This window comes from Peromyscus maniculatus, chromosome 4 (genome assembly GCF_049852395.1).
Source record: "Peromyscus maniculatus bairdii isolate BWxNUB_F1_BW_parent chromosome 4, HU_Pman_BW_mat_3.1, whole genome shotgun sequence".
NCBI classification, from domain to species: domain Eukaryota; kingdom Metazoa; phylum Chordata; class Mammalia; order Rodentia; family Cricetidae; genus Peromyscus; species Peromyscus maniculatus.
In genome coordinates, this window is record NC_134855.1 from 58,136,469 (window position 1) to 58,145,929 (window position 9,461).

General features: G+C 39.3%; 1 long non-coding RNA gene across 1 annotated transcript; it reads right to left on the reverse strand.

Moving 5' to 3' along the window:
* Window positions 1-1,698: 1,698 nt before the first annotated feature.
* Window positions 1,699-9,224, reverse strand: LOC102919375 (uncharacterized). The gene is made up of 3 exons (XR_013050558.1): window positions 8,851-9,224; window positions 8,061-8,256; window positions 1,699-6,016 (listed from the first exon to the last, which is right to left on the reverse strand). It is a non-coding gene; the product is annotated as an uncharacterized LOC102919375 (long non-coding RNA).
* Window positions 9,225-9,461: the final 237 nt, after the last annotated feature.

Genomic DNA, 9,461 nt, shown 5'->3' on the forward strand with positions numbered 1-9,461 from the left:
TTCAAAGCAAGTAGGGACACATTGCCTGATTCATCCTAATTAAAAAAGCTACAAAAACAACTTTTATTAGGTAATTATAAGTAATAGATATTAATTTTTCTATTGATTTATAATTCATATGTCATCTTAATTTTCTGGTCAGATTTAATGTTATCTCTTTATTAAGAAAGTAGCTAAATTCAAGCTTTTCATGTCAAAAATAAAATTAGTATGTTAGTAACAAATAAATTTTTTACTTACTTTGAATTTGTTCAGATTATATCATCTCCCTTCTGATCTTTCAAACAGGAAAATCACACAGAGTACTTTCTGTAAGAATAACCATTATTTTTAAGGCTTTAGCTATAAAGGCAAAATAGAGATAAAACTTAATGGCATGAACTTGACTGTGTACATAAGCTGATTATCAAAGTGGAACTGAACTAGCCAAATTAATCTCAGTGGCTTAATAAGCAAGACAATTTCTTTCACAGAGGACTGTGGGACTACTATAAAGCAAGGTCCTGTTTTGAGGTTTAAGAATGTGCCCATCCTATCACCCCAGCTCCATGAGAAGCATGATTTTAACCATTCCCTATTTTCATAAATGATCTGAATTATAATCAAAGGTATTTCAGCATGGAGAGTCCTTTTGAGACTTGTGAAAATTAGTGAGAAAATGAGTCTGCTTCTTCAAAAATACAAACTGAAATTAGAAACATTCAGTAGAAATTTATGTAACAGTTTTATTACTCCATTCTACAAAAGTATTAAACACCTGTTGTGGTTCCACTGAAAAATCTAAAGGAAAAAAAAAGGTCACAAAATGAATGGAAAGTCACTTCTTGCTCACATGGGCCCAAAACTAATCAAGCCAGTCTAGGAATCTCAGCACTGATGAGATGTGCTGTTATACACAAAGCATTTCATGTCTCTCAACCTAGGTTGACTCATCCATGACATGGGCCAATAATGGGCTGTACTGCTGAAGAACCTAAACATAAAATTCATAAAGTGCCAAGCAGAATGTCATCCTTCAGAATATGTATAAGTGATGTATTTCTGCTTTTGGTCAGTTTTTGCCCTGGTTGCATGAATGTGGGTTTACAGAAGAATACTATGTTCTGAAATTATTAAGAAATTAATATGCTGTGCAAACATGACAACCTGAGTTTAGAGCCTCAACTTCCACATAGATTCCAATGGAGCAGAGCCAGGAGAGAGGCAGAAACAGGCAGCTTCTGGGGGCATACTAGTGAGTCAGTTTATCTGAAACAGTGAGTGCAAAGCTCAGTGAAAGACTCTGTCTAAAAAATGGAAGGTGGAGAGCAATATAGGCAAACACCCAAGGTCTCCCCACACAGAGACACCAACCCAGAACCAAGTGTTCAACTCTCTCACTTTTCTCATTCAAGCCATTACATTCCACTCCCTGGCCCCCACAGGCCCACAGTCCTGTCATGATGGAAAATACACTTAGCCCAATTTCAAAAGTCCTCATAGTCTTTCATAGTCTCGATGCTGTTCAAAAGTCCAAAAAGTCTCTATTCCAGGCAATCTTTGATGTGACCCCCTGTAATCATCAAAAAGCAAAGTTCATACTTATAATGGCACAGAATACATTCTTCTGCATTTATTTCCATGTAGACGTATGCATATTCAGGAAAGGATGAAGTTGTAAAAAGGCTGAGACATTTCTTTTGTGGAACTTGTATTGAGGTCAGCGGGCTCTATCTCTAATCTTAATTTGAGACTCTGCTATGCCTGGGCAAGCAGACACTACTCAAAAGTCACGATATTTCTTGTTGGTCCTCTCTCCTGATGCCTTCTGGTGTAGCTCTCTAAGTCGAGAGTGAGCTCTGGTCAATCAGTGGTTGGGGACAGGAGATCTTGGGAAGCTAGGTATGTAGTCAGAAGGCCTGTGGGGTCAGAAGAGGGAGGCCTACCTAGAATATCTAGAAAGCAAGATCCTAGCCCGATGGGAAACTTTCAGGGTAGGAAGGAGCAGGCCTAGTCTGAGGGCTAGGGATCCTGGAAGAGCCAGATCTGGCAGCACTTGGAGGTTAGATCCTGACAGAGCTGGTAGGCCTATAGTGTGTGGCAGAGCAATATCTACCCATTCACTTGAAGAGGCAATATTCAAGAGGAGATAGATTGTCAATGGGGTGGGAAGAAGCAGAGCATAGCTGATGTTTCCAGATCAGGGGACTTAAGACTGAAGAGAAGGTAAGGCTATGGGGAAGGGAACAGCAGGACCTACTTACTGATTCAGGGAAGAGTAGTCCAGGAATACCCATGCCTTTGAGCCTTTGAGATCTGAAGGAATAGAACTGTGGAAGAGGGGAGACCCAGAGGCACGGGGCAAGCATATGGGATTGGAAGGAACAGAGCTACCTAGCAGCATGGTAAAGGAGAGACTTCCCACATTGCTTTACTATTTTTTAAAACAAAAAATTATTTAGTGTTACTGTTGCTAATTAATAAACAAAAGACATTGATTAGAACATTTATACAAGGAATAGGTTAGGTATTTGGATATAAATTTGTCTTTATAGGGCTAAGTGTTAAAGGAAAAATTCATGACAATGAATTAAGTTATATTTAACTATAGAGTATTAGTGGTTTTATTATCATGAATACTTACTTTAAATAATCCACTGCTGGTAACAAGAAACATCAGCTTTCATGGTTACTCACACAAAGAGAATTGTTACATCTAAATGTGAGTAATAAGTAAATTAAACCCTTTTGAAAAGTGAACAGGATAGCTTTGAACAAAATGTGAGGTGTTGGCCATTAAATATGACAAGGTCAAAAGGAGCCATCATCAGGCTAGCATTCATGTCCAGGCAGGAACAGTGGGGCTGTGTTAAAGGCTGAAAGAGTCTTTCAGGCTCGGCTGGCTCCCTTGAAATCCCATCCTCTCCTCTACTGGTGGACAATACTCTCCTTTTCATGTAGCATCCTTAGTCAATGTTGAGAAGGATTTTCTGTGTGTTAGTCTGTGCTTGAAATTTAAAATCTTTCATTTAATATTAGCTTTGATTTTGTTAATTTGGCAGCAGTACATTTAGTCCTGCTTGATGTTTTATACTGTTAAGGAAGGAGGAGGGAGGAGAGGTTGGGAAGATAGATCATCAGGTAAGATCACTTGCTGTACAATCATAAAGACCTTAGTTGAAATGCCCAACATCCATGTAAAAAAGCCACATGTGGTCATGTTGCCTGTATTCCCTAGTGCTGTATTGGGTCTATGGGGGAAAGAGGACCACAAAAACAGGAGGATCGCTGAGGCTTGCTGGCTACCATTCTAGCTCCATGTTCAGTAAGAAACCCTGTCTCAAGGAAACAAGACAGAGAATGATAAAATAGTTATCTCCTCTGGCTTCCATGCACATCTCTGTGCACATGCAAAACTAATAAAATAAAATGGTGGCGTGGGGAAGGCCCTTAGAAATGACACTTAAAAAGAAAAGCCTTTACAGGTAAAAGAGACTCACCAAGAAGGGAAGCCCATGACAGGACCTGGCTGGGATGAGGAATGTGTTCAGAGACAGCAAAAGTCAACTCTTCTGATGGAAAAGACAATCACAGAGGCAACCGGGTGCTTTGGTGCAAATTTCATAAACTACCATGTTCTTGTTTATCGTCTTGTTCTGACCACACAGTACTAAAAGGCATGACTTCCAAAGATAGCAGAAGTTGCAAAAGACAAATAGAGGTTCTCTCTTATTCAAAATCTGGTAAATTAAAGACTGATTTATGTTAGCAATATGAGAAAGCCTGGGCTCTCCAACAATTCTGATCTCTCACATGTAGTAACAATGGAGCATGAAAAATAAGCAATGATTACTTATGCGTCCCAGAGTTGGTGGCAGAGAAGGAGGAATTTCAGGTTTCTTTTCTGAGCAGAATGAAGAAAAACAATGGCAATCTGGTGATGAAAATAATAGCTGATACACGGAATATCATTGTGATGCCAGGCACTGTCCACAGTAATTTCATTTCTACAGTAGTACAGTGCCCTTTGTGTCTCACAACAACCCTGGAGGAAAGTACTAGATTATCCCCTGTGACATTTAAACCAATGGGCCAAAGAAAGAGTACAATAAAAAATCAGAAAATATCTGATTTGAATAAATAAAAACATATGAGATGATTATGAAACGGTATTTAGAAACATTGTACCAGAAAAAAAATGAGTGTCTCAATTATTTCTTAAACTTCTCCTTGAGTGGTAAAAATTTAAAAGATCAGTTAAACTTAATACAGTCAGAATCCTACCAGTTTGTTTCCCTCCAGACACATTCGTGCCCCTAATTTACTGGACTATTAAATGACCCCTAAGAACAGACCCTTATAGAGATAGAGATAAAGTATGTGTAGCATTAGGCAGCTAAAGCTAGTCTGCCAATGAGGTGGTGAAGTTGACTTCCTCTGAGACCCTTTCCAGCACACCCTACATTCTGCATATTGTATAGTGCATGGAATACCCATAGGGTCTAAATAATTCAGTTCAGTTTATTATATTCTGAATTATGGAGGTTGTTTCAGTGTCTGTCTAGAGGATATCTGGATACCCTAGAAGTAAACAGCATTGTCTCGCCAACAGTTCTTTGTAGAGAGCAGAGAAAGCCCTGGGTGAGTGAAGTCCTCAATGAACATGCTGTTGATGTGGGTACAGCCATGTCACGGACCCCAGAGCCTCAGACCTATGGAGAAAATGGTGAGGCTCTCTGGGGTGAGGCTCAGAGATATGGCAAAGCCTTCCTCTGGCCCATGTGTGAGTGATGATAGAATGTGCAGGAAATGTCCACCGTATGTCCTCCAACCCCATGTTTAGATTTATGATTCCTTTAAAATTCCGTATAAGATTACCTTTCAAGGTAAGTAATAAAGTGATTGATGCTTTCTTTGTAACCACAAAACACAGCCTGACAGTGAAAGAATATCTCTCTTGCTTACACACTGTTAATCTATAACAAGTTGCTTGAGTATGAATGTATGTGGGTTCTTGGGATAATTTGTTTTTTAACTGTAATATGTAAAATGTTTAATCATGTAAGGGATATGGAAAACATGCTGTTTTTTACTTGTATCCATTGTAATCATTCACTTGAAAAACAGAATGTAACCACCTTGTAATTTTTATATTGCCTGAAAGATTTTGTTGGGGTATATGAGCTGTAAGGGAAAGAATAAAGATAGAGTTAAAATGACTTAGAAAGAAAACACTAAAGATGAGAGAGAAGGAATTAGAAAGAAAACATCGAGAATGAGAGAATAAGGAAGAATAAAGATAGCTAGAAGGAAACATCAAGAATAAAGATGGGGTTAGAAGGAAAGCATCAAGAATGAGAGAAGGAAATCTTCAGGAAAATAAAGAATAGAGAATGCAAAAGAGGAATAAAGAAAAGGTCTGAAGGAAACCATCAAGAGTGTGTGTGTCTTTTCCCCTAAGCCCCTCAGACAAAAAAGGCTATACACACCTACTCTGTTTATTTCCCTGTACTGTTGCGGGCTTGTCGCCCGACAGCGATACTACATCATATTCTTTTCCACAGTAACTTTTCACTTAACGTTGTCAGTTTCCTTCAGTTTTTGAAGATGTTGGCCGCAACATTTCCTTTAACTAAAATGGTGTCAATCAGTTCTCTTGTTTGCAAGGGTACTTGTGTTTTCCATTTTATAATGTCATATTCCTGTTTAGTAACTACACTGACCTTTAGAAGACTGCACAAAAATGAAAGGACACACACCAATTGTTGAAAGGGGGCCATTCTACTCATCTGATTAATGACAAGTCACTTTATGCCATTCTTCCGTCTGTCTGTCCTTTTTTCTTTCCTCTTCAGCACTAGGGAGCTGACACAATATTATTCTGTAGCTCTCTCCAGTAGTCAGGGTTTGACACTGACTTATCCATATTACCGTTTCCCAAGCAGCTCTAACCATGGGTGTGTTCCACATGACTGCATCTTCCGAAGAACTTTTGCCAGGTCCAAATACACAATTGTAGGGTCAGCATTTTCTTCTCCTGGAGTGTTTGAATTTGACAACAGTTGTTCAGGAAGAAGAGGATATCCAGATTGAATCTTATCAACAAACTCTTGTCCTTCCATGCAGATCAAGAACTTACACCTCGGAAATTATTTGACATGGTCTACCCATGGGTCATGTCCAGATTCCCAAAAGGCAAGCCACCGTCATAATAAAAGCCTTTGACATCATCAGGGCAATCCAGAGAATAAGCTCAAGCACTCACAGCTTCTTGGGCTGAACTGGAACATTATATGCCCAAAACAGAACATTCTCATTCAAGTGGAATGTGACTGCACACCCAGATTTGAAATACTACCTCAGTGTTTCTAAACAATTTTCCAGAAATTGACAGTTGGGAAAATGTCTCCTGTGTTCCAAAATAACATCACTTTTCATTTCCAGTTACTGAGATCCCCATGGCAGGTAAAACAGGCTGCCCCATCTTCAGGTTCTACATAATAGAAGCCAGTCTCTAGCCAGCTCTAAAGATGATCAAAAGCCGCCCAACAGTCACATACAGTAATTAAATAATCTGGAATCTTCAGTACTCATTGCATAGCTAAAGGGTATCCTCTGAATGTTCTCATTCTCATACTATATAGGGTTGACAGAACACTAAATACCAAGGTTCCATGACAACATGCAGTTCCTGGATAGGGACAGTGAATTAAAGAAGTGCTCTATTTATTTGGCTTCACGTTATCTAGAATTCCTTGATGTTTTACTAAGTAGTTTTGCTTCTACTTTACTTCTAAGGCCTTAGTGATAGCATGAAGGACTGGCAATCTATACATCACCAGGTCTTGAGATTCTCAGCAAGTTTACTACTTAAGAAATTTGAGGCTTCTACACAGAGACAAATAGCCAAACGAATGGAAACACATGAACTATGAACAAAAGGCCCCCAACTGGATCAGGCCCTCTGAATGGGTGAGACAGTTGATTGGCTTGATCTGTTTGGGAGGCATCTAGGCAGTGGTACCTGGTCCTGTGCTCATTGCTTGAGTTGGCTGTTTGAAACCTGGGGCTTATGCAGAGACGCTTGGCTCAATCTGGGAGGAGGGGACTGGACCTGCCTGGACTGAGTCTACCAGGTTGATCTCAGTCCTTGGGGGAGGCTTTGCCCTGGAGGAGGTGGGAATGGGGGATGGGCTGGGGGGAAGGGGAGGGGGGCAGGAGGGGGGAGAACAAGGGAATCCATGGCTGATATGTAGAACTGAATGGTATTGTAAAATAAAATAAAAGGAAAAAAAAGAAATTTGAGGCTTCTAAAGGGTAGTTACTGCAACCTATCAGTAATTAATCTATCTCAACACTTGAATTTGACCATACTGCCCTGCTTGAATTTTCCCACTTCAGCATTGGTCTTTGATTTGTGCTACCTGGTGTGCTGGCCCAGATACCTGATCTGTGAGTTTTCCCACTTCAACATTGGTCTTTGATCTGTGCTACCTGGTATGCTGGCCCAGATACCTGGGGTTTGTGCCAGTTGTTGAGTGCATGCCAAATGGCCATCATCAAATATAATAAACTGAACTAACTATCTTGAGAAAAGAGTAGGTGTACAGGTTGCGGCTTATTATACCGTGGTGTAGAACCAAGTCTCTAGAAGACACAAGATTCAGAAAATTCAGGCGGAGCCTTATGCTATGGGGTTTTGATTGCAAAAACACTAGTTCCTCTCTGGCATGAATCAAAAATTTGGATCCAAGCCTTGAGGTTGCAGATGTTAGATATGCAGCTTGAACTACCTCCTCAGCATTCTTATGGGCTTGAATTCTTCAAGCAGCCTCCAGCCCTGGCTGATTTCTAGAGAACTCTGCAGATCTCCAGATTCAATAGCCCCTAGGATTTAGCCTACAGGAATTCATCCCAGGCAAGTTAACCACAGACTTTCACTGTTCTTTACTCCTTCATATATTTTCAACACACATTTTTAAAGTCCTATTAATTGTGCTTAATTCCATTTCCTTTCATCCAGTCTTTTTTAAAATTTAATTGTTGACATGTTCACAAGAAAAAAAACAATTATTAATTACCTGAAAACACGTAAGGTTTTTTGCAACTATTACTTTTAGATATCAACTTGATGAAATTAATAAATACTTAGAAAACTGAAGGGTTTTGCTGGGGTGTTCTTTAAGGATGTTTTCAGAGAAGACTGACCCATGAATCTGGCGAAGTGGGTAAAGTCCACCCTCTGGTAAGATGGGCGCTATCCAATCAGTTGAGGATCTGTAGAGAATAAACAAAGGAATTTGTTTCTTTTCCTTGTAGAGCTAAGATGTACTCTTCTCCTGCCTATAGACATCACAACTCCTGTATTTACATTCCAGGACTTTCATTATTAATTACTTTCGACATTCAGTTTTAGACTGTCACTTTCACCACCAGCTTCCCTGGTTCTGAGCCTTCAGGAATTAGATTGAACCATCTAGTAACATCCAAAGTCTCCCGAGGCTAGTTATAGGGCCTCAAAAAATCTTAGTTACATAAGCCAATTCCTCTAATAAATACTCTCTCATCTATTTGTCTGTCTATCCTCTTGGTTCTGTCTCCCTGAGAACATTGACTTATGTAATTATCTCTCACACATGACCTAGGCACATCATATTATTTTATGGTGTAATGCTAGCTCCTTTTGTTTAGCAAAATTTTGAATTGGTTCTTTAGAAAAAATGAACCCACTCTGACTTATAGGTTATAGCTGGTCTCCTGTCTATAAAAGCACAATATTTACAACTTATGCATGTGCATGTCCCTTGAAAGTTTTTGCCCTTGTTTGCCCTTTCTTTTAGGATTATTACACATTTGCATGTGTCCCCACACCTGTTCCGAGTAGAAAACTAGCGCCTTCCAGGGCTTTTGTCCTATATAGCATTTTTCTGAGCCTTTCTCCAGAATGTGGCACAGTCTCTTTGACTGTGATGGCATTGCCATCCAGAAATACCAAAGCTCTTTTGCCACCATAAATCCTAGGCAGAATGCAAACTTATTTGTTCTTGAGAGAGCAGTACAATCCCATCATTGGTTTTGTGATCAGACCACAATTCTGTTAACAGGAACCTCATTTATTGCCTGTGGAAATGCAAATTAGTATAGCCATTCTGATAACTGTTTACTACTTTCTTTTAATAACTAATTCATGCATTTACCATGCAATCAACAGCAACATTCCTGGGCATTTATTGCAGAGAAATGAAAATCTGTAAACACATAAACACTCTGCAACCTACACACAAATGTTCAAAGCAACACTATTTGCCATAGTCCTAAACTGGAAACAATTAAGATGTTACATAATAGGAGGAAAGTTAAACAAACTATGATATGTATATGCTCTGGAATGCTGTTTCAAAATAATGGACCTGCAAAAACATGGAACAATTGCAAAGGTTTTCTACTGAGTAAAAGGAAATCTTAAAATGTTGTATAGTAGT